The sequence below is a fragment of the Schistocerca cancellata genome, chromosome 3 (genome assembly GCF_023864275.1).
Source record: "Schistocerca cancellata isolate TAMUIC-IGC-003103 chromosome 3, iqSchCanc2.1, whole genome shotgun sequence".
Classification (NCBI taxonomy): domain Eukaryota; kingdom Metazoa; phylum Arthropoda; class Insecta; order Orthoptera; family Acrididae; genus Schistocerca; species Schistocerca cancellata.
Genome location: NC_064628.1, coordinates 677243498 through 677269635, shown reverse-complemented (window position 1 = coordinate 677269635; position 26138 = coordinate 677243498). Strand labels below are relative to the sequence as shown.

General features: G+C 40.0%; 2 protein-coding genes across 6 annotated transcripts in view; one reads left to right on the top strand and one right to left on the bottom strand.

The window, feature by feature from the left end:
- Window positions 1-7069, bottom strand: part of LOC126175652 (DNA ligase 3) — a 644184-nt gene extending 637115 nt beyond the window's left edge. For 4 of the 5 annotated variants that reach the window (XM_049922552.1, XM_049922551.1, XM_049922546.1 and 1 more), the window contains exon 1: window positions 6965-7069. The gene's annotated coding sequence lies outside the window, so the exon portion shown is untranslated. Of the gene's footprint in view, window positions 1-6356; window positions 6504-6964 lie in introns of those variants that run through there. The other variant, XM_049922547.1, reaches the window with a different exon arrangement.
- Window positions 7070-7163: 94 nt separating this feature from the next.
- LOC126175654 (uncharacterized) overlaps window positions 7164-26138 on the top strand; it is a 145610-nt gene continuing 126635 nt past the window's right edge. Inside the window, exon 1 of the mRNA XM_049922555.1 lies at window positions 7164-7310. The gene's annotated coding sequence lies outside the window, so the exon portion shown is untranslated. The remainder of the gene's footprint in view (window positions 7311-26138) is intronic.

Genomic DNA, 26138 nt, shown 5'->3' with positions numbered 1-26138 from the left:
AAGCAAAATTTTTGATTGTCTCTACATTTGATTCCACATCCACACAGGTACTCCGCAAGTCACTGTACAGAGTGTGGCGGAGGCTAGCCTGCATCCTACTAGTCATTTCCTTTCCTGTTCCTCTTGCAAACAGAGCGAGGGAAAAACAACTATGTACCTCAACATGAGCCGTAATTTCTCGTATCTTACCTTTGTGGTCACTATGCACAGTGTATGTTGATGGCAGTAGAATCGTCTGGCAGTCAGCTTCAAATGCCAGTTCTCTAAATTTTCTCAATAGTGTTTTGTGAAAACAACATAGCCTTCCCTCTAGGAAGTCCCATTTGAGTTCACAAAGCACCTCTCTAACACTTACATGTTGTTTGAACCTACTGGTAAGAAAGCTAGCAGACCTCTGAATTGCTTCAGTGTCTTCCTTCAATCTGACCTAGTACAGATGCTAAAAACATGAGCACTACTCAAAAATAAGCTGCACCGGTGTTGTACATGCAGTCTACTTTACAGGTGAACCACTATTTTTCAAAATTCTCCCAATAAAAGCTGACCATGCACCTTCCCTACCACAGTTTACACATGCTCATTCCATTTCACATTGCTTTGCAATGTTACATCCAGATACTTAATGACTTGGCTGTGTCAAGTAGGACACTAGTAATGCTATATCTGGACATTACAGGTTTGTTCTTCCTACTCGTCTGGATTAACCCACATTTTTCCACATTTAGAGCTAGTTGCCACTAATCACAACAACTAGAAATTTTGTCTAAGTCGTTTTGTTACTTCTTACAGTTGCTCAACTTCGACACCCTACCATACACCACAGTATCATCAGCTACCAACAGCTACCCACCCTGTCATCATTTGCATATTCTCTTTTGAACCAACAGTGTAACAGCCTCTGCTTCCTCAGCATCTTCCAAATTTCATTATTGAACCATGGTGGATCTTTCCCATCCTTCATCCACTTACTAGGCACATAACACTCCAGACCACGATTTACAAACAGTTTAAACTTTGCCCGTAATTCCTCTGCATCCACCTTACTGGAACTAAGCAATGCCAGTTCAGTGTCTAACAGAGATGCTAACAACTACTTATTGCTCTACGTAACAGAAACACTTTCCTAGCTTTATTAACTGATTTATCAACATTCGTAATCACAGTTGTTATAATGTCATCATGATTGCTAAGCCCCATTTCTACACTGCAATTGTCAATAAGATCAAGTCTATCTGCAGTTACAAGGTCAAAGATATTTCCAATACATATGGGCTGCCTAGCTAGACGCTGATGACAGTTTTCAGGAAAAGTATTCAAAAGTATTTCACGTGACTGTCTGTCTGTCTGTCCCCCCACAATGAATCCATAGACATCCCGGTCTATACCTGGCAGGTTACAGTTGCCTCCAACTAGTATTGCATGATCTGCGTATTTACGTGCTGCTGACAATAGACTTTCTTTGAATGACTTTATAACTGTCACAGTAGAATTGGATGGCCAGTAAAAACATCCAACAATCAACTTGGTTTCACCTAGACCAGTTATACGTGACTCAGCATCTTCATTGTCACACTCAACATCGAGCTCAATAGAGATAATATTTTTGTTGACTGCAATGATCACTCCCCCCTCTTAACGCCTTTAATCTGTCTTTCTGATATACATTCCATGACTCACTATGCAATGTGTTACAAAAAGGTACGGCCAAACTTTCAGGAAACGTTCCTCACACACAAATAAAGAAAAGATGTTATGTGGACATGTGTCCGGTAATGCTTAATTTCCATGTTAGAGCTCATTTTAGTTTCATCAGTATGTACTGTACTTCCTCAATTCACCACCAGTTGGCCCAATCGAAGGAAGGTAATGTTGACTTCGGTGCTTTGACTTTCATTTATGGGGGCATTTGAAAGCTCTTGTCTACGCAACCCCGGTCCAAATGTAGAGACTCTTCGTGCTCGTATTGTGGACGGCTGTGATACAATACGCCATTCTCCAGGGCTGCATCAGAGCATCAGGGATTCCATGCGACGGAGGGTGGATGCATGTATCCTCGCTAACAGAGGACATTTTGAACATTTCCTGTAACAAAGTGTTTGAAGTCACACTGGTACGTTCTGTTGCTGTGTGTTTCCATTCCATGATTAATGTGATTTGAAGAGAAGTAATAAAATGAGCTCTAACATGGAAAGTAAGCGTTTCCGGACACATGTCTACATAACATATTTTCTTTCTTTGTGTGTGAGGAATGTTTCCTGAAAGTTTGGCCATACCTTTTTGTAACACCCTGTATATCTCAGGTTTCAACCAGCTCTCAATCCCACGAATAATTTTAGTGTGATAACTTTCCTGGAGGGAAATAAATTCTCAAACTTTATTACAAATACTTCGACAGTTTACTGATAAAATTTTGACAGTCGAAGTGTCTTTATTCTGAATGTCATCTGACTTCCCTTGCTGTGTATCGGGTGGCAAGTGTTCATCAGAGCACCTCAAACTACAATCTAGTACAAAAAAAACCTCATGTGCACTCCACCAGAATCCTGCTACCCGAGCAGCTGCTTCCTTTGTGTAGTGTACCCCTGACCTATCAAGAGGAGTCCTACAAATCCCAACATAATAATGCAGGGTTAGAAATCTGCAACCAAGACCATCATGAAGTCAACAAAGGCTTTGATTGAGACCCGCCACTGGGCTCCAAACCAAAGGACCCCGATCAGCTCTGGGAACAATGCTGCAAATCGCTAGCTCTTCTTGTACCCTATGCGCAAGGCCAGCAGTCTTCACCTCCTTCGCCAGCCACCTGTACAAACTAAGGATAGCCTCAGGGCATATGTGACACGCGTCACTGGTGCCAACATGACCCACAACTTGCAGATGACTGTACTCTGCACACTTGAAAGCCACAGGCAAGGCAGCCTCCACATCTCGGATGAGGTCCCTGGCAGACATACTGAGTGCACATTGGCTTTCTTTCCAGCCCTGAACGTTATCTGCCGAAGGGCCTCCATAATGTGCCTAACATTGGAGCTCCCGCCGTGTGCCTGCTTGGACCCTGTTGAAGGAGCGACTCCCTGTCCACTCACAGGAGGAATGAGCGAGGCCAAGCAGCCAGTTTCCACATTGGTTCTCTGCCTCTAGCAATGCGAATGCATTACCACCCGCCACTCACCCTTGTGGAGGCAGATCCACTGTGCCGCATGCACTAAGAGTTGTCTTGGAAGTAGAGTCCATAGGCAAAACAAGTGACACCTGAGCTGTCCCATGTGACATCCCAGATTCTCCAACACCGCTAGTCCTTGTAGGTGACTGACCATAGACAAATGCACATTCAGCTGTTTGTGAACTGCAGCCAGTTCCTCCTGCAACTGCACACAGTATGCCCATATCCTAACCATCTTACCAAGACTTACTGCAGGAGTAAAGCAAACAGAATCCTAAATATGCAACTTGCTACCCTCCTGATGTGTCACCAATGGATGCTAATGCATTAATGAGCTATGTAGCTGGCTGTTCAGTAAGCAACTATTGCACTACAGAGTGAACAACTAACAAAAACAAGAGATTAAAGTCTTAAACAGAAAAACATGCACAAAATTTAATAAATATAGTATGACAAAAACACAGCAAAAGTTAAACACTTAACCTGCTGGTTTGTAGATGTATATTTGCTGAGAGTTGGCACCTGACTGAGGATTTCTTGGTAAGGAGGAAACACCATGTTATCTCAGATGTAGAGCTGACAAAGAATGTAGAAGTAATTCTAGGTGTGCCTCAGGGAAGTGTGTTGGTATCATTGTTATTTTGTTGTTCGTGTTGTATATTAATGACCTTGCAGACAATTTCAACAGCAACTTGGCTTTCATAGCTGCAGATATCTATAAACTATCTGAGAAAATCTGCACAAATATTCTGGCAAATCTCGATAAAAATATCAAAGTGGTGCAAAGATTGGCAACTTGCTTTAAATATTCAGAGCTGTAAAATTCTGTGCTTCCTAGAATGAGAAAATGTCAACTCATACAGATACACGGATGTAACACTTCGTAGACACATGAAATGGAATACTCATATAGGTACAGTCGCAGATAAAACAGGTGACACACTTCAATTTACCCATAGGATATTAGGGACAGGCAATCAGTCTACAAAGAAAATTGCTTACAAATCACTTGTGTGACCCATCCTAGAATATTGCTCAAGTGTGTGGGACCTGTACCAAATTAGACTAACAGAGGTTACTGAATGTATACAGAGAAGGTTTACTTGACCCATGGGGGAGTGTCACAGAGATGCCAAAGAAACTGAACTGTCAGACACTTAACAATAGATGCAAATTATACAGTGAAAGCCTATATACTAAGTTTCAAGAAACAGTTTTAAATGATTAATTTGGGAATTTACTACAACTCCCTACAGATGGCTTCCATAGGGGTTGTTAAAACTATAGTGGCTTAATTACAGCATGCATGGATGCATTTAAACAGTCATTCTTTCCCTATGTGAATGGAACAGGAAAAAGCCTTAACAATTGGTATAGAGGGAAGTACCATCTGCCATGCACTTCACAGCGGTTTGCATAGTATGGATGTAGATTAGATTAACAGTTACAGTCAAGTTAGATGTTTAATGCAGTAAGTCAGGTATTAAAGTTAGAAAATGTGTATGTGTCTTGAGGCAGTGTAACTCGTGGTATGCAAAAGACTATATACAACCAATATTTGAGAACGAGATCACTTAGCGACATCCAATAAACTTTACTCCAATTCTGTCATTCTCAATAAAAACCTCCCACCAATAGTTGTGACACAGTGGATACAATGGTTCCCGTCACTGAAGTTAAGCAACACCAGCAGTGGCCAGTATTTGGAGGAGTGACCATTTGGGTATATGCTGTGTGATGTTGATAATTTTCCCTTTGTCTTCTTAGCAGAGGGGCAGGAGGAGTTGTAGCAGCATGTAAATCCCAGAAAACTCAGGTGGCTGAAACTGCCCTTCAGTATCTCCCAGCCAATCATGCCATATTACTTTATTTTAATTACATCCCCACAAAATAATTAAAAGGAAAAAGTTAATCACATTTTCACTGTTCATGCAGTAAAATTTCTATATAAGTCATGACATTTTAATTTATTCCTTCTTTACTAGGCCTACTAACTCTTTCCACAGCATATTTTGCAGACACCATACAAACTACCTGTAAAATTATATCATTGTACGACACACAGTTCAGGAGATATGATGTCAGAAACACCAGGTTGTACAAAAAACCAGATTAACATCAAGTATTTAACACATTTATTAATTTGTAAAATAATCATATATCTGAAGCTCTTTTATATGTGGGAGTTCATTTTTTACAGAACCAAGTGGGAGGTTATTCATTACAGATACTAAAGGAATCTGGGTGAGAATATCAAGACTTGCACTTAAAAAAACAAAAGGTATTCCACGTGAATCACTGAAAGCTTTGCGCCAAAGGGTGCTCAAACGATTGAGAGTATAGACGACTTCTATGATGAATTGCAAAAATGAGAAAATGATAGTAAATCTCAGTACATGATGAGATTGACTGATAGCACAAGACATTAATGATCATACAATAAATGAGACACATGGTGTAAAATTCTGCATGAATGACAAGTTCAAAAGGAGTCAGCACAAAGATAAACTACCAAAGCAGCTTACAGCTGGATGTATTTTGCGCTTAGAAGTATCTCCCATTGCACTGATCTGAAGATGAGTATGTGAGCTTATTTTGCATGTTTTCACTTCTTGCTGTCATACAGAATTTTCTTTTGGTGTCACACCCATAAATAAAACACTTATTCAGCTGAAGCAAGCAGTAAGAATATTGTGGAACAAAGATACACATACATGTTGCTGAGGCTTCTTTAAGAATATTGGAATTCTTATACTCATTTTCTGCTTCGTTTTCTTCTTAGGGCTGATGTTTTAAGTTGCTTATGATAAAATCAATTTCATCTGAATTGTGGTTTGCACAGTCATAACACAAGACACAAAAATAATTTTCAAGTAGGCTTTGCCTACTTATCTAGCGTTCAGACTGCAGTTAAATACTTTGCTGTAAAGGCAATCAACATGCTCTCACCTAGCCTATGTAAGAAATTAGGAATCTCCAATCCAAAAGAAAATTTAAAAAAAAAACATACCTAATCAGCAACTACATCAAAAAATTCTCTGAATATCTAGGTCAAGGATTGAAAAGTTATGTCAACTACAAGGCAAGTATCAGTGTTCTTCGTAAAGTCACATGAAAAGCAACCTCTATTTATACATGCAGTAATTATTTTCTTTAATGATATCGATGCAATCTAGAAAATAAAGGGCATCACCTGATCAATGTGGCAATAAATGTCGCTTTTTTACTTTGTACGTGATGTTTTATTTATACCACGTTGTAAACAGTAGATTATGTTTTGAATGGCAATATAAAAATTTAGGCCCTATTTGTAAGTCACATCAGTAACTCGAAATAAGTTGCCACGCAATACAACTTAATTCATAACCGCCAATTTACGTTTCAATAAATATCCTTCACTTCTAAGATATTAATCTGCCAACTTTGGGGTTAAAATTTCGCGTGAGATCGTATAATGTACATCTATTGGTGACATTGATCTACGTTTTGAGTCTATAAGCAGTTGTTAATTATGCCCCGAACTTCATTAAAACCATGGAATATTGCGTGCTACGACAAAAATTTCAGTTACTACAGCGGTTTTGTGTATCCTTATATCGTAAGATGGAAGGTCATGAATTTTAGCAGTGTCGTTTTCTAACGACCTAAGTAACTAATGAGTTCATATATTTTGCATTAGCTTTGAATGAAAATTTACTTCATTACATTTTACAGCAAAGATAATGTTTTCTTTCTACAATATAAAGGACTATGACAATATTCCGAAACTTCAAATGGGAGAAAATTGCTGTTAGTTCCAACCTGTGCCAATTCAAAGTGCTCAGTATATGTAAACACACAGCGCCCACCGCAAGACAAATGACAGTTTCAGTGCGCATAACAGCTACGCTGTACGCTCCCGTAAACCCGTAAAAGTTTATGTCTGCTTCTAAATATCCATTACTGCTAAAAGCTTTTGCAATATGACCAACGGTGTAAAAAAATCCTATTATCAATAAAAATAATTTCCTGTCTTCAAACACCTTTATTTTGTGCAATACTGCTCTGAATTTCTTTGACTGACAGATAGGCGACTTTCAGTGAACTAAAATGCACACCGTTTAGCGCGAGTTTGGAACCGTGAAAGAGGGAATGACATGAAGTAAAGGTATGTGTCACTTCGTCAACTATTTCTGTATTCTTTAGTAGCGTTGCTGTCTGCATAAACTCTTTAACTTTAAACCTATTTGTTTGTGCTACATTTTTTAACCTTTTAGATCGATGTATCATTGGTCTACATCTATCCAGTTCAAACCACCGACTGGTGAATGGCAGAGGGTACGTCCCATTTTACCAGTTACTAGGGTTTCATCCTGTTCCATTCACGTATGGAGTGCAGGAAGAATGACCGTTTTTAATGCCTTTGTGCGTGCAGTAATTTCTCTGAGTACCCTCACGATTCCTATGTGAGAGATACGTAGGTGATTGTAGTGTATTCCTAGAGTGATCGTTTCAAGCCGGTTGTTGAAACTTTAACAGACGTTCTCCGTGTAGATTATGTCTATCTTCGAGAATCTTCCAGTTCAGCTCCTCTGTGACACACTCCCATGGATTAAAAAAATCTTTGACAATTTGTGTTGCCTTCTCTGTATCCGTTCAATATCCCCCTGTTAGTCTTAAGTGGTATGGATCCGACACACTTGATCAGTATTCTAGAAATGGTCGCACAAGTGATTTGTAAGCAATCTCCCTTGTAGACTGATTGCACTTCCCCAGTATTCTACCAACAAACCAAAGACTCTGCCTTGCCTCAAGTGAATATATGCGATTATTACATTTCGTATTCCTACAGAGTGTTACACACAGGCATTTTGATCAAGGTTTCGAAATGCGTACTGGTTGGCATTGAGAAGGTGATTTTGTTCAAGATACCTCTTTATATTTGAGCTCAAAATATGTTCTAAGACTCTACAACAAATTGATGTCAAGGATATTGGATGGTAGTTGTGTGGATAGTTTCAACTAGCTTTCTTGTAGACGGTGTGACCTGTGCCTTTGTCCAGGAACTGGGCACAGGTTTTTGTTCAAGGTAGCTATGATAGTGATTTGTAAGCAAAAGTATCCTCCCCATGAACCATGGGCCTTGCCATTGGTGAGGAGGCATGCATGTCTCAGCGATACAGATAGCCGTACCGTAGGTGCAACCACAACAGTTGATATCTGTTGAGAGCCCAGACAAACGTGTGGTTCCTAAAGAGGGGCAGCAGCCTTTTCAGTAGTTGCAGGGCCAACAGTCTGGATGATTGACTGATCTGGCCTTGTAACATCAACCAAAACAGCCTTGCTGTGCTGGTACTGTGAATGGCTGAAAGCAAGGGGAAGCTACAGCCGTAATTTTTCATGAGAGCATGCAGCTGTACTGTATGGTTAAATGATGGTGGCATCCTCTTGGGTAAAATATTCCAGATGTAAAAGAGGCCCCCATTCAGATGTCCGTTCGGGGACTACTGAGGAGGACGTCGTTATCAGGAGAAACAAAACTGCCTTTCTACAGATCAGAGCAAGGAATGTCAGGGTAGGAAATACTGTCTACAAGAAAACTGAAGAGACCTTTGGAGGAAATATCAAGAACTCAGATGGAAAACCAGTCCCAAGCAAAGAAGAGAGAGTAGTAAGGTGGAAGGAGTATTTAGAGGGTCTATACAAGGGCAATATTATGGAAATGGAAGAGGACATAGATGAAGATGAAATGAGAAATATAATATTGCATGAAGAATTTGACAAACTGCTGAAAGACCTAAGTTGAAACAAGGCCCCAGGAGTAGACATCATTCCATTAAAGCTGCTGATAACTGTGGGTGAGCTAACCATGACAAAACTCTACCATCTGGTGAGCAAGATGTACAAGACAGGCAAAATACCCTCAGACTTCAAGAAGAATATAATAATTCCAATCCTAAAGAAAGCAGTTGCTGACAGGTGTGAAAATTGCCGAACTATCAGTTTAATAAGACATAGTTGCAAAGTACTAACACAAATTCTTTACAAATGACTGGAAAAACAGGTAGAAGCCGATCTCAGGGAAAATAAGTTTGATTTTCTGGGAAATGTTGGAACATGCGAGGCTATACTGACCCTCCGGCTTATCTTAGAAGATTGGTTAAGGAAAGTCAAACTTGTGTTTCTAGCATATGTAGACTTAGAGAAAGCTTTTGACAATGTTGACTGGAATCCTCTCTTCCAAATTCTGAAGGTGTCAGGTGTAAAATACGGGGAGCAAAAGGCTATTTACAATTTGTGCAGAAATCAGGTGGCAAGTATAATAGCCAAGCAGCACAAGAGGGAAGCAGTGGTTGAGAAGGGAGTGAGACATGGTTTTAGCCTATCCCCGGTGTTATTCAATCTGTATATTGAACAAGCAGTAAGGGAAACAAAAGACAAGTATGGAGTAGGAATTAAAATCCATGCAGAAGAAATAAAAACTTTGAGGTTTGCTGATGGCATTGTAATTCTCTCAGAGGTAGCAAAGGAACTGGAAGAGCAGTTGAACGGAATGGACAGTGTCTTGAAAAGCGGATATAAGATGAACATCAACAAAAGTAAAACAAGGATAATGGAATTTATTCAGATTAAATCAGGTGATGTTGGCGGAATTAGATTAGCAAATGAGACATTTAAAGTAGTAAATGAGTTTTGCTATTTGGGAAGCAAAAAACTGAGGATGGTCAAAGTAGAAAGGATATAAAATGTAGTGTGACTATGGCAAGGAAAGTGTTTCTGTAGAAGAGAAATTTTTTTAACATTGAGTATAGATTTAAGTGTCAGGAAGTTCTTTCTGAAAGTGTTTGTATGGAGTATAGCCACGTATGGAAGTGAAACATTGACGGTAACAAGAAGAGAATAGAAGCTTTCGAAATGTGGTGCGACAGAAGAATGCTTAAGATTAGATGGATAGATCTTGTAACTAATGAGGAAGTACTGAATAGAATTGGGGAGAAGAGGAATTTGTGGCACAACTTGACTAGAAGAAGGGATCGGTTGGTAGAACACGTTCTGAGGCATCAAGGGATCACCAATTTAGTATTGGAGGGAAGTGTGGAAGGTAAAAATCATAGAGGGAGACCAAGGAATGAATACGTAAATTAATTCAGAAGGATGTAGGTTGCAGTAGTTACTCAGAGATGAAGAGGCTTGCACAGGACAGAGTAGCATGAAGATCTCCATCAAACCAGTCTCTGGACTGAAGACAACAACAGCTACAGATGTGATAGATTATAGGTGGACAAGGTGTGAACTCTGCAGCAAATTCAGTATAGAATCTGACAGCGATTCTACCATGTTCTGGAGCTGTGTTCAGTTTTAACAATGTCAGCTGTTTATAAACACCACTGACACTAATACTTATTTCATTCATATATTCAGTGGCACAAGGATTAAATTGGGGCAATTCTCCAGGGTTTTCCTCTGTAAAGGAACATTTGAAAACAGAGTTAAGCATTTTAGTTTTTGCTCTGCTACACTCAAGCTCGGTTCCTGTCTCATTTGCTGGGGACTAGACACTAACTTTGGTGGTGCCACTAACAGACTTTACACAGAACCAGAATTTCGTCGGGTTATGTGAAAGGTCACTTGACAATATGATGATACGGTATTCATTGAAGGCATCATGCATTGCTCTCTTGACAGCAAACACATTTTATTCAGCATGTCTCCTTCTATAGCCCTAAGCTATGTTTTACATCTATTACACAGTGATCTATGTTTCTTTAAAAGTTTCTTTACAATGATTGTATGCCACGGACGGACCTTTCCTTTATAAACTGTTCTACTGCATACATATCCCTCCAGTGCATGGTCAACTATTCTCCTGCCCTGTGCTGAACGTTTCAAGCTCCTCATTGAGATGTGATCCTACTGATTTTTTTTATCTAGTTTACTGAACATACATACCTTTCTGCTTGTTTTAGTTGTCCTTTGTAATTTGCTAATCATTGTTGCCACAACTGTCTCCTGGTCGTTGATACCAGTTTTGATGTGGACATCCCCAAAGACATCAGGTCTGTTTTTGCTGTTAGATCCAATATACAGGATGGAGAAAAATTGTGTCATGAAATTTTAACCCTGGATAGCTGATGCCAGTAGAAACCAAAATTACTAATGTTGTGTAGGTCGACAACGCACCATTTTTAAACTATGGAAACTTGGTGCCACACACTCCGATTGGCCGTGGGATTGCCCTGGTGCCATTCGTCGATTGACAGGCAGCGCTATGGTTGTCGGTTCACACGTACAAATGTCCCTCGCCCCGTCACTGCCCCAATGTGATATGCACACATTTCGAATAGGTCTTGCTGTTTGTCTCCACTCTCACGTTAAGTAAACAATGGAAAATCCAGGATGGAATGTAATAATATTATGAGAAGGAAGGTTGCTACTCGCCATATAGCAGAGATGCTGAGTCACAGATAGGCTCAACAGAAAGATTTTCACATTTAAAGCTTTCGGCCAATGGCCTTTGTCAACAATACACGCACATATGTGCACACACACACACACACACACACACACACACACACACACACACACACACACACTCTCTCTCTCTTGGTAAGTAGCAACTTTCCTTCTCATAATATTGTCAGGTCAGAAGCATTTGCACGTAAGTTTCGCTTCGGAGCACACGCGTCACCTGCGATTTAGTCATACAGTAAGCATGGTGGCACAGTATTTGTTTGATGAACAATGAGATATGGTTTTTGTTTATGGACTAGCTGACAGTAATGAACATGAAGCTCGACAGTTGTATGAGGAACGGTACCCAGCGAGAGACCACCCACACCCGCTAACATTTACAGCAATTTGCCAGTGATTTGGCTAAACAGGCTCATTAGGGAAATATCATGGTGATGCTGGAAGACTTTGAACATGACAGGATGCATTTGAAGAGACAGTTCTCGAGTGCTTCGAGGAAGCACCTATGACAAGTTCTCGAGTGGTTGGACATGACATGGAGGTCACTTATCATTTAGTTTGGGAGGTTTTGAGGGATGACGGCCAACATCCATTTAATTTCTACCCTTTACAAGACCTAAATCCTGTGGCGGACTATGAACACAGGCTAGGGTTTTGCCGGCTGTTTCTGCGACATGTTGTATGAGATCCTGACTTCCCCACCATTGTGTTGTTTACCGACAGGTGCTCCTTCCATTAGGATAGTCTTTACAACAGTCGAAACGGTCATTACTGGGTAATGGGACATCCTCACATCATGTACGTCCATGGACACAAGGAATGATTTTCGCTCAACGTTTGGGCAGGCATTGTGGGTGATCATCTGATTGGGCCGGTCTGTCTACCTCCTCGACTTACTGGGCAAATTAAATTCACTTTTTGCAAGAAACTCTACCCAGCCTGCTGGAAAATGTTCCCCTGGACATACAGCTACACATGTGGTTGCAGCATGATGAGGCGCCCGCACATAACAGTCATGCTGTGCGTGGATATTTAAATAAACTCTTCGATGGCTGGGTGATTGGCAGAGGTGCTTGCAGGACATGGCCACCACGATCACCAGACCTCACGCCACTGGACTTTTTCCTGTGGGGATTCTTCAAGGTTCTAGTTCACCCACCCGGATGCGAACCACAGAGAAACGAAGGGGAATTAAGGATCGCATTCAACAGGCCACCAATCACATCAAGGCAATGCCAAGAATCTTTGAAAGAGTTCAGCAAAACACTGTTCGCCTTTACCAAGCTTATGTTGCGTAAGAGGATTACCAGTTCAAGCACCTGCTTAAAGGAAACAATGTCCTAGCTACAAAAATGGCCATTTTTAGGGCCGACACAATTTGTGAAAGACTTTCTGAACATGAACTAACAGCTGTTGATGGGTTTGTTCCTGGTACGTCTTATCATGAAACTACAATGGATGTGCAGGGACCCCAGCGGATTCGCCACCAGGCCCCTAGAGTGGAAGGCTGGTGCACTACTACCAAGTGTGTAGGCCTCCTTGGATACATCACAATCTTCAGCAGGCAAAGCATTCACGGTCATGCGTTGTCCAGAGCATCTGGCAACAGAGCAATCCCACGGTCAATTGGAGTGCATGGCGCCAATTTTCCGTAGTTTAAGAATTGTGCGTTGTTGACCTACACAACATTAGTAATTTTGGTTCCTACTGGCATCAGTTATCCAGGGTTAAAATTTCGTGACACAATTTTTCTCCAGCCTGTATTTCCATCATGGGTGGGGTTCCTAACCTTTAACTAACGTAGTGGCAAACATGGGACACTAACACCGTGATGCGGTCAATCTGACCTCTTAATTGTAGATGGGTGTAATGTTAACAATTTGAATCTCTTTGAAATTTTCTGTTTTGCATATGGCAGAGTCTTTAATGTAACGTAAATAAACATGAAAATGCAAAACATTAACATTAAATAATTATTGATAAACTGGCATTCAGATATTTTTACTGCGCATCTCATAAACTAATACATGTATATGTTTTTCAAAAGCTAATAATGAAATTAATGCTTGGATAGATTTTGTATTTCTTCTTGAAGAACCATTGGAACAAAAAATGTAACGTTTTTAACCTGAAAAAATACCTAATGAAAAATCAGAGCCCTCCAAATCACAATTTTTCACAACAGTGATTGCACACCTGGGAACAGCACTGCATGCACATAGGTTTCTTGCAGATGTAGTAAACATACGAAGTCTTCCTTTTCTTGCTGGCTAGGCAGATTCTGCACATTTTCCTATTCCTAGGACTTAATTCTGCTTCCACTGCTTCTTCTGTTGGAGTGTCAGGGCCTAAAATCCGGCGAGTCATTGGTCGTAACTCCTGCGGAAGTTGTGGGTTCTGAGCTTGCTTTAGCATATGTTTCAGCACAAGACTATGGGCCAGCTCTTTTAGGAAGATACCTCTGTCGACAGGAGCTTCATCTGATCCACTCTTCTGAAGAACATATGCATTTACTGTGCTGAGGTCCAGTAAACGGTAGAATAAACACATCGGCTAATAGAATGAGATTTTCACTCTGCAGCGGAGTGTGCGCTGATATGAAACTTCCTGGCAGTTTAAAACTATGTGCCCGACCGAGACTCGAACTCGGGACATTTGCCTTTCGCGGGCAAGTGCTCTACCATCTGAGCTACCGAAGCACTACTCACGCCCAGTCCTCACAGCTTTACTTCTGCCAGTATCTCGTCTCCTACCTTCCAAACTTTACAGAAGCTCTCCTGCGAACAGGTTCGCAGGAGAGCTTCTGTAATGTTTGGAAGGTAGGAGACGAGATACTGGCAGAAGTAAAGCTGTGAGGACTGGGCGTGAGTAGTGCTTCGGTAGCTCAGATGGTAGAGCACTTGCCCGCGAAAGGCAAAGGTCCCGAGTTCGAGTCTCAGTCAGGCACACAGTTTTAATCTGCCAGGAAGTTTCACATTGGCTAATGTCGAGCTCTTCGACTGCAGGAGTATATAGAGCACTTTTTGGCCAGTTCATCGACACCTCCTTTAGTGGCATTGTAGTATGATATTATTTCTGGTTTCTGAGAAGTCAGATCCTCATTAGGGCTATGTTGTATGGAAGAGACAAGATGGTGCCTTGCGTAAAACCGTGCAAAGATGAACCAACTGGCCTATGCTTATTTGGTTGGAAGGCTTGTGGAATCTCTCTCTTATTCTTTTTTAGAGTTCCAACAAAAGTCAATTCTCTTTTCCTTAACTCTTCTACAGCCTGTATTGAGCTGAGCCAGTTGTCAGCAGTAATGTAGCGATTACTGCCATAGATTGGTTTACACAATCACAACAGAGACTGCATTGGTATCATCAGTTTCTTGTCATTGTCCGGCAAAGTATCACCATCAGAGCCTTTTCCAGTGTACATATACCCATTAAAAAAGTAACTGGTCTTTACATCACACAAGGACATAATTTTTAAACCGTATTTAGCAGGCTTCTTTGGCATGTAGACCATAAATGAGCATTTACCATTGAAGGTAACTAGTTGCTCATCTACAGTATCACATGTGCCTAAATTGAAATATTTTTGGGAATTTTCCATAATTTTTCTAAAGAGGAAAGAGGCTGCTGCCATTTTGTCAGCTTTGAGACTCTTTTCTAGTTCAAAAGTCATCAAACCGTAAGCAATTCAACAGCATTAGGAAATGGTTCCTAGACATGACACATTTGAAAATTTCCTGACCTGAACCATCAGTTACAAACCTATAATTTACATTTTCTTGGTTGGATTTAAAGACAGAAGAATATATTGGAAGTCCTAAAAAAGCCAAAAGTTTATCCAAATCCAGGTTCTGAAGTTCAGCTTTGCTTTTGTCAGAATACTTCTGCCTGACGCAATCTATTTTAGCATTTCTCCATAGTAGGATGTGATTGAGAACTTGATGTGATTGAGAACTTCGTCATCAAAATAGAGGTGCCATAATGAAAATGGGTCTTTTGGATCTCCTGTAGTCACTGTGGTGTATGGAAATTTCATGATGATGTTATGGCGAGGAGTTCTAACAGCTCAGATCAGAGGTGCTTTGGCCCATTTGTACTGATTCTTGCAATAGAAGTAATTGCTTCTCCGTTGCTCATCACATGGATCACTACTTTCATCAGAGTAATTTTCTGTTGCACTTTGTTGTGACAAAGTAAATGCTCACTCACAATGGGTTCAGTTTCTTCAGGAATATCATCACAGTCACTATTGTCTGATTCCTCCAACCATCTGCTCACAGTTTCCTCAAAGTTACGGTCTGAAGTGTTCACACATTGTCTGCTCCTTGCATCAGATCCTTTACCTGTAGAATTACTAGGTTCCAACAAATTTGGGTGTAACATTGTGTAGGCATATGAAATGGAATGGTCACATAGGCTCAGTTGTGGGTGAAGCAGGTGGTAGACTATAGTCTATTGGTAGAATAGTGGGAAAATGCAATCCATCTACAAAGGAAATTGCTTACAAACCACTCATTTGACTGGTTCTAGAATATTGCTCAAGTGTGTGGGTCCCATACCAAATAGGGCTAACAGAGGATATTGAATGTATACAGAGAAGGGTGGCACAAATGGTCAAGTGTTTGTTTGGCTTGTGGGAAAGTGTCACAGAGATGCCAAAGGAACTGAACTGGTAGACACTTGAAGATAAATGTAAACTACCCCAAGAAAGCCTAATTACAAAGTTTCAAGAACCAGTTTTAAATGGTGATTCTGGAAATATACTACAGACCCCCACATACTGCTCACGCAGGGATCATGAGGACAAGCTTAGATTAATTACACCAGGTTTATAATTTATATAAAAAACAGCTACCAGCCACATGTATGGTTTAGAAAGGTTTATTATCTTCAGACCATGACCGGTTTCGGATTTATCTTTACAAATCCATCTTCAGATGGCAGATTACAAGCGTTCTTAGTTGGACCCAGTTTTGTTTATGTTATTCATTTGCTGCACTGGGAAAGAAAAGAAATATTTTTGTTGTCATATCGGTAATGGTATTTTTACGAAAGATTTACTTCTTTTACAAGATCTAATTGCTCAGAGATGGTTTTTATAAACATTAGTAAACTTGCAGGTTAGTGTACTTACGAGCTCGTAAGTACACTAACCTGCAAGTTTACTAATGTTTATAAAAACCATCTCTGAGCAATTAGATCTTGTAAAAGAAGTAAATCTTTCGTAAAAATACCATTACCGATATGACAACAAAAATATTTCTTTTCTTTCCCAGTGCAGCAAATGAATAACATAAACAAAACTGGGTCCAACTAAGAACGCTTGTAATCTGCCATCTGAAGATGGATTTGTAAAGATAAATCCGAAACCGGTCATGGTCTGAAGATAATAAACCTTTCTAAACCATACATGTGGCTGGTAGCTGTTTTTTATATAAATTATAAACCTTAAGTACAACAGCCATGTTTCTCAACATGTCGACTTTCGACAAAATAGCGTTAATTACACCACACACAGAGGCATTAAAACAATAATTTTTCCTGCACTCAGTATTTGACTGGGACAGGAAGAGACACAAATAACTCATACAATGTAATGTACCCTTTGCCATGCATTTCATTGTTATGCAGAATTAGATGTAGGTGTAGATACCTTGGAGATGAAAATGTCTGAAAGTTGCCTTTTTTGTCCTGTTTTCATTCACTAATATCCTAAGGCATTTTGCTGTAACTCATTGAGGAAAATAGTTTTTGTTGTACAGAAGCCTGTAATAAGGACAGTATGTGATGTCCACTCCATAGCCTCTTGTAGATAGCTCTTGAAACAGCTCAGCATATTGACAACAGCCTCACAATACATTTATTCCCTTATGAGTTTTTGTTGTCATCAATCAGTCACATAGTTTGAAAACTACAGTAACATAAGTAAATATAATACTAGGAGGAGGAATGATCCACACTGTCCGTCACTCAGCCCTATTGCAGCACAGGAAGATGAGGTACTAAACCATAAAAATCTTTGATTCTGTATCCACTTGTATAGAAAATTTTATAGATAATTTCAAACACAGATCAAAATCATATATTTACTTGACAACTCTTTCTACTCCATAGAAGAATTTCTAAACATGTAGTTTACATGGTTACTCTGCATTTCACACATATGTGTTTGGCAGATGGTTCATACAACCACTTATGGCCATTCCACTCTTAGGTAGCACATGGGAGATATGAACACTTAACTCTTTCCATGCAAGCTCTGACTTCTCTTATTTTCTCACAATAGTCATTTCTCCCTGTGTAGGTGGAAATCAACAAAATGATTTGGAATTCAGAAGAGGAAGTTAGCGATTGTAATCTTGCAGCAATGGAAAACGCCTTTGTTTTCATGATTACCACACCATCTCACTTGCCATATTTGTGACACTTTCTCTCCTATTTCACAACAATATAGAACGAGTTCCCCTTCTTTGGAATTTTTCAAGGTCCCTGATCAGTCATCACTGATACGCATCCCATACTGCACATGAACACTCAAGAAGAGGACAACCAAACATAGTTTAGCCAGTCATCTTAGCAGAATCCTTCTCTTAGTGGACACCGACTCACAATCCTACAATCTACTCTCACTATAGGGTTCCATCAGGCACCTTCAACTGAAGATATCACATTGGTGATATTTCCTATAGTAACTCCGTACGTGGTTACTTACTAAGTGCTGTGTCTTCCTGAAACCCACATAGACTGTACAGTTGCTTGATGATGTTATTTCTTCCTGTAACTGATCCTATTTGACTTCTGTTTTATCTATATGTACTGAACCCCTGTACTAACATCAGTTCTCACACTACAAATCATTTATGCAGCTGTCTCAATGGTCCTGTCGTTTTTTGACATAGATGGCCTACCTGGACGATCTACATCGCAACAGGTACACATCCACTTTTAAAGTGATTTAGTCCCTTGTAAATTTCTCATTCACCATAATAAAATGTTCTGATATTTCTACAAAACATGCTGTAAAAATACATTTAGATGTTTTTCACTTAAGTGCAAATAGCCTGTTAAATAAGAAAGATTAGCTTCCATTGTCAGAAAGGAAAGTCTAAAGGTATCTTAACTGATGTGTTATGCACAGCAGAACATCATATTAATACTGAATGCTTTTTCTGTAAACCACATAGAATACATAGTTCAGAAACCCACTACACAGTTCTGAAACCCACTCACTATGGAAATATATAATATCAATAGGCATCAAATAGACCTGACCTTTTTGTGGATGTCTTCTTTGTAATTGGTGACAGTAGCTATGAGATGCATATTTCTAGCAACGGTGCTTATCAAAGCACAAAGTACAACTAAAACAAGTATAAAAATCTACATTACCAGTAAATTAGATACAAATGAACTTAAAATATTCAGTTCTAGACTGGAAGACACAGAAGAAATGTGCCTCAAGTTTAGAGGAATAGTTGTCCAATCACTGCTTAGGTATGTACCTAGCAGAGCAGTTCTATATGGGAATAGTATACAGTGTCCATAAAAAAACATCTGAAGAAAAGCAACTTCTGCATAGTAGGCATAAAATAAAGTATGAAGCATGGGAATATAGGTAGAGAGATGCTGAATGAAATGTGTTTCGTGATGAAAAGAGCAGTGCAAGAAGCTTACAATGATTACCTTCATTAGCGTGTTATGATCAATAGGTCTTTCATAAAACCTAAAGAAATTCTGGCCTCTGTAAAGGCTGTCATTTGAACTGAAGTTAATGTGTGTGCACTAATGAATAACACAGGAACTAAAATTGCAGATAGGGAAGCAAAAGCCAAAATGCTGAACTCTGCTTTAACAAGCTCCTTTAGAAAGGAAAATCCAGTGCTGCTCCAATTTAATTTTAACATGACTTTAAAGGTGAGTACTCTAGATATCAGTGTCAGCAGTGTTGAGAAATAACTGAAATCACTAAAGCTGAACAAGGCTCCAGAACCAGATTGTAATGCTGTTGGATTCTATAAGAATTTTTGGCTCACACACAAACCTTTAGATGTCAGACACTCAGATTCGTACCAAATGTTGTATGTCAATATAGTATGAACCAAAACACCGATTTAGTTCATGCTGTGTGCTATTGTTCAGTAGAACTTGTGTAAATGGTAATTTAAAGTACCACTAGAGTTACGGAGCACAGGAAAAACCTATCTGTGAGTGATTATATAGTAGATCTCACGTGGGTGAGAAGGTAGAGCATATGGTTATCATACCATAGGTCCTGTGTTCAAATCCCACTGATGACAATTTTTTTAACTGTTTATGCATGACACTAGTATATGGGAGAACAAATTCCTGACATGTATAAGGACTTTTCAGAATTTGTAGCAGTGTTCTTTTGGCAGTCTGCTTTCCTTTCGTTAGTTGAATGTTATGTACTTATTACTGATCTTATTATTTTGTTTATTATTATTACTTCCGCAAGTGTGATGCAGTTGTTTCTTTATTTTTCTGTTATGATTATATATTCTGTGCAACTATAAATGTACTCAATAGGTTTCCACTTTGAAAGAACATTGCTGTAAACTCCAAACAGCCCTTTTACATGCCATAAACATGTTGTCCCATTTAACACTTTGACATATAATACAGTAAAAATTTGTTGTCATTGGTGTTTGAACCTGGGACTTTGGTATGAGGTTCTGTCACTCTACCAAATTTCCTGTGTAAGCAACATGTGTCAGTTACTTTTAATTAACATTTATGTCCATTTTGCTGCAAAATCATTTGTGTTCATTCATCACCTCAAACTACTAGAAATAATGTACATTATTATGTTCTGCAGAAATAATTAGCATTTCAGTCACCTCAGTTCAGCATTCCCTGATAACTTGTTCCATGCGTAATGGCATTGGCACATATAAGGCACAAATGGTGTCCTGTATTATAGCCGTCTATGCTTCATTCACCAGGTTCCAAAGTTCATCTGAGGTGGTTGGCACTGAATCACAGCACTGCACCTTCCGTTTCACTATATCCCACACAATTTTGATTGATGTCAAGTCTGGTGATCTGGTAGCCCAGGACAAAAGGCTGACATCCTGTAACACCAAGAAAGCCCATGTTCTTGTAACATGTGACCATGCATTGTCTTGCTGCAAAATGGCGTATGGGGTGTTTTGAAGTAAGGATATGGCTACAGGTCATTCACATAGGTCACACTGGTCACAGTACCCAGAACACACACCAACTGTGATTTGGGGTTGTACCCAATAGCATGGTTGTACCCAATAGCACCTCACACCATAAGGCCCTGAGTTGGCATTGTATGTCTTGTGCAAATGCAGTCACTGTGATGCTGAACATGAGCGTGTATAGAGAATGATAGTGGTTCCATCACACTTCCCTGGGACACTCCTGACGATGCCCTTGTCTGTGATGAGCACTCGCCATCAAGGCCAACATACTGAGTTTCATAACTTAAGAAGTCTTCGAACCACTCACATATCTGTGAACCTATTTCATATTCTCGTACCTGCTTTAACAAAGTGCAGTGGGGCACCTATGCCAAATGCTTTTTGGAAGTCCATAAAACTACTGTCTGGTATCATTGACATCCTTTAGATGTAGTCTCTTTGAATATGTTCAGAGCTCAAACGTAAAGAGGTAGTTCAAACCCAGTGACCTCCTCCACACCAACCACCACCAATTGCAAAAACTTTGCTCATGCGAAATCCAACTTGGCTTGTTCTCACATGACCTCCTGAAAAACCATGTATCAAGACAAACAAATAGATGCAGTATTTGTTGACTTCCAAAAAGCATTTGATTCAGTAGCACACCAACAGTTATTACTGAAAGTACAATGTCGTGGGGTATTGAAGAAAACTCATGAGTCAATAATGCACCCTCTTTCAAGTTCTTTGATTTGACGGTACTGTTCGCGCATACGTCTGTGAAGCGTTCTGCAGGAACACAGGGAAGACGCAGCAAGTTACGTTGTATTAAGAATCATCAACTGATGTATTTACAGATGTGCCATATGAAAGTGAATCGGGAAACTTGTAACTCATGGCGTATATTAATGACTCCGCAGATAATATGCATGGTAATGTCAGACTTTTTGCCAATGATGCAGTTATCTATATTGAAGTACTATCTGAAAAAGAAAGCTTCATAGATACTCAGACCTTAATAAGATTTCAAAGTGGTACAAATATTAGCTTCAGAAATGTAAAGTTATGCTCTCCACAAAACCCAGAAGCATAATACCTTCTGATAACAATACCAGTGGCTTACAGTTGGAATCAGTCAACTCATACAAATACCTACATTTAAAACTTTGTAAAAAATGAAATGAAATGTTCACATAGGTTCAGTTATAGGCGAAACAGGTCAGATACTCCAATTGATAGCTGGGATACTGGTAAAATGCAATAAGTCTACAAAGAAGATCGCTTAAAGAACACTCACACATCACATCATGCAGTATTACTCATGAGTTGGAACTCATACCAAATAGAGCTAACAGGGGATAAACCTGAAGTAGCAGACACTTGAAGATACATGCCAGCTACCCCAAATAGCTTAGCTACAGAACTTTAAGAACTAGTATTAAGTGAGGAATATAGGCATGGATGTGGTTATGAATTATCATAGTATACCATTTATTACCAATGCTGTCATTGACCTTCGAATTACTCTCAGTAATGATCAGGAGGCATTAGACATACTGTCCCAAAACGTGATTGATCCACCTCCGTATTGAATGTGTGGGGGTGCATGTCCACAACAGACATTGGTTTTTGGCTGCCTCCACAACCTTTGATGGTGGTCAAATGCAAATAAGTCCTGCACTCATCTATGAAAAGAACCTGATACTGATCCAGGTTCCATTTCAGCTGTTCTCTCACACACTATAGTGCAGGAGGTTTCATACTGTTATTCGTAATGGATGCCTAGAAGCCGCATTGAACATGTTGAGTTGGTTGCAAATTGTCTGGAGTAACACAGCTATCCTAATTGTCTCCTAGCAGGCAGTACACATTTTCGCTGCATTCTACTTGGGTATCTGTGAGTCATAATTTGTAGGTAATGTCTTCAGTTAGTGTTGCTAACCATGGGCACCCACTGCAAGGCTGATCCTATAAAGTTTGCCTGTCACAAAAGTGGTTAAATGTTTGAATGACTTCACTGTAGTGTACACCAGTTTGGTGGGAACTACCTTTGTTGTGAACACTTCTTGCTCTAATGTGCTCAGACTACCTAAGTTTGAAGTGACCCCCAAAAGCATGTTTATAGGCGGAACACTGGACAAAAGACACACTGTCTTGTTCATGATTGACGTTACAGAGCACTCTTACTGATCTGCTCTGAGTTTGCAGATTTACTTTTAACTCCATTACTCAGATATTTATTTACTCAGCCAGGGATCATTGTACAATGACACAGGATTTGTCATTGTAATACAATGAAACCAAATAGTTCAAAAACGCACATACACACAGAACATCCACTGAAGAACCAAAGAAAGTGGTACACCTGCCTCACGAGCATGTGGAAGTGCCGCAACATGATGTGGCATAGACTCAACTAATATCTGATGTAGTGCTGGAGGGAATTGGCAGCATGAATCGTGCAGGGCTGTGCATAAATCCATAAGTGTGTGACAGGGTGGAGATCTCTTATGAACAGCACATTGCAAGGCATCCCAGATATGCTCAATAATGTTCATGTCGGGGAAGAGTGTTCCTGGAGCCATTCTGTAGCAATTCAGGATGTGTGCGGTGTTGCATTTTCATGCTGGAATAGCCCAAGTCCATTAGAATCCGCAATGGACATGAATGGATGCAGGTGATAAGACAGGATGCTTACGTACATGTCAGCTGTCAGTCATATCTAGATATATCAGTGTTCCCATTTTACTCCAAATGCACACGTCCCACATCATTGCAGAGCCTTCACCAGCTTGAACAGTGCCCTGCTGACATGCAGGTTCCATGGATTCATGGTATTGTCTCCATACCCATACCCATCCATCCACTCAATACAATTTAAAACGAGACTCGTCCGACCAGCAACATGTTTCCAGTCATCAACAGTCAAATGTCGGTGTTGGCGGGCCCAGGCGAGACGTAAAGCTTCGTGTCACGCAGTCATCAAGGGTACATGAGTGGGCCTCCGGCTCCAAAAGCCCATAACGATGATGGCCTGGCATTGAAATCTTCAGCCATTTGCGGATGGGTTGCCCTTCTGTCACGTTGAATGATTCGCTTCAGTCATGGTTGGTCCCGTCTTTTTTCTGGCCACAGTGATGTCTGAGATTTGATGTTTTACCGGGCTCCTGATATTCACAGTACCCTTGTGAAATGGTAGAACGGGCAATTCCCCACGTCATCGCTACCTCGGAGATGCTGTGTTCCATCGCTCATGTGCTGACTATAACACCATGTTCAGACTCACTTAAATCTTGATAACCTGCCATTGTAACAGCAGTAATCAATTTAACAACTGAGCCAGACACTTGTTGTCATATAGGCATTGCCGACCGCAGTGCGGTATTCTGCCTGTTTACATATCTGTTTATTTGAATACGCATGCCTATACCAATTTCTACGGTACTTCAGTGTATAAGTATGCTTTTATGAATATAGGACGGGTGGTCAATCTTGGCCTTGATGAGGAAATCATCCTGGTGTTTGCTTAAAGTTATGTAGGGAAACCACGGAAAGCATAAAGTGGTGTGGCCAAACAGAGCAAACTCTATTCTCCCAAATATGACGTCAGAGGCTTAACAACTTCCCTGCTTCATTTGGCTGCTCAATGTTGTGCAGAATTCTTTGATTTGCACCAGATAACTATAGTAGAACTCCCTGGATAATCACAGGAGATATTGAATGTAAATCATAAAAGGTGAAAATATAAAAATGCAGCAAATGACGCAGGAAAAAGAGAATATAAATGTCTAAACATTGAGATTGATAGGAAATGCAAAAGAGAGGATAGAGGACGAAAGTACATCTATAGAAGCATGTATAACTTGGCAAAATAAAGATACTGCCTACAGGAAGAGTAAAGATGCCTCTGTAGAAAGAGAAGCAGCTGTACGAATATCAAGAGCTCAGAATGAAAACCAGTACTAAGCAAAGAAAGGACAGGTGAGTGGAATTCATAGGAGGAGGGCTGTATAAGGAAAATGAACTTGAAGGCAGTATTATAGAAAGGGAAGAGGAAGTAGATGAGAATAATGTGGAAGATTTTTTGCGGGAAGGATTTGACAGAGCACTGAAAGACCCAAACTGAAACCAGGTTTCTGGAATAGACGACATTCCCTCAGAACCTCTGATATCCTTAGGAAGGCAGCCATGACCAAACTATTCCACTTGGCGTGCAAGATATGTAGGGGAAATACCCTCAGACTTCATGAAGAATGTAACAATTCCAGTTCCAAAGAAGGCAGGTGCTGACAGGTGTGAATACCACCGATTTTTTTGAGTTATTGGTCTTCTGGCTGATTTGATGCAGCCTACCATGAATTCCTCTCCTGTGCCAACTTTTTCATCACAGAGTAGCAATTGCCATCCTCAATTATTTGCTGAATGTATTCCTATCTATGTCTTCCTCACAGTTTCTACCCTCTGCAGCTCCCCTAGTACCTTGGAAGTTATTTCATTTTGTCTTAACATATGCCCTGTCATCCTGTTCCTCCTCCTTGTTACCGTTTCCTGTAGTCCTTTCCTCATTGACTCTGTGGAGAACCTCCTCATTCCTTACGTTATCAGTCCACCTAATTTTCAACATTCTTCTGTGTACCACAATTCAAGTGCTTGAGCTCTCTTCTGTTCCTAAGCCTCAAGAAATGTGTCTGATTAGCCTGTGAGTTGATAGATGGTGGTATAACGGGTGAACAGTATAACTGGCCACATTTTCCCGCCTGAGTTTTGCAGTAATTAAGCCAGTCCATCCTTGAACTGACTTAGTGAGCTGCCATGTAGGAATTTTTCCTACCTGTTATGTGGAGGTACACTCTTAGTTTTATGTCCCCTTGCAAAGCCGTAGCAGTGCCATCATATTCTAAAAGTGCAATACTACTGTTCATGTTTTATGCAGTGAAACAGGAATAGGTTTTTTGTGCAAATAATTTTTACACAGGGTACCATTATGGTACATTTATTTAAGAAAACCATAAAATGGACTTGTTCACACTGATTATAAGCTAACTATTAACAGTATGAGAGCATGGTCTACCGCATGACTAGATCGAAAGGCATCCTCTCAACAACATTTTTTTATCGAATATTAATAACAATCACTTGATTTGCACCAGAATAAATGTACATTCCCAATGTATCTCTTTGCTGACATCATGAGCGATTTCTGCATTGGCACCTATCCCGCTGGCTCTGAAAGTGCCAGATTGCCAACCATCTCTGCTAGCCAGTGTGGGAACCTACCCCTTGCTCCTTACTCCATACATATTGCAGTGCTTATACATTCACTTTATGTATGTGAAATAGCAAAACAGGAAATAAAGTAAA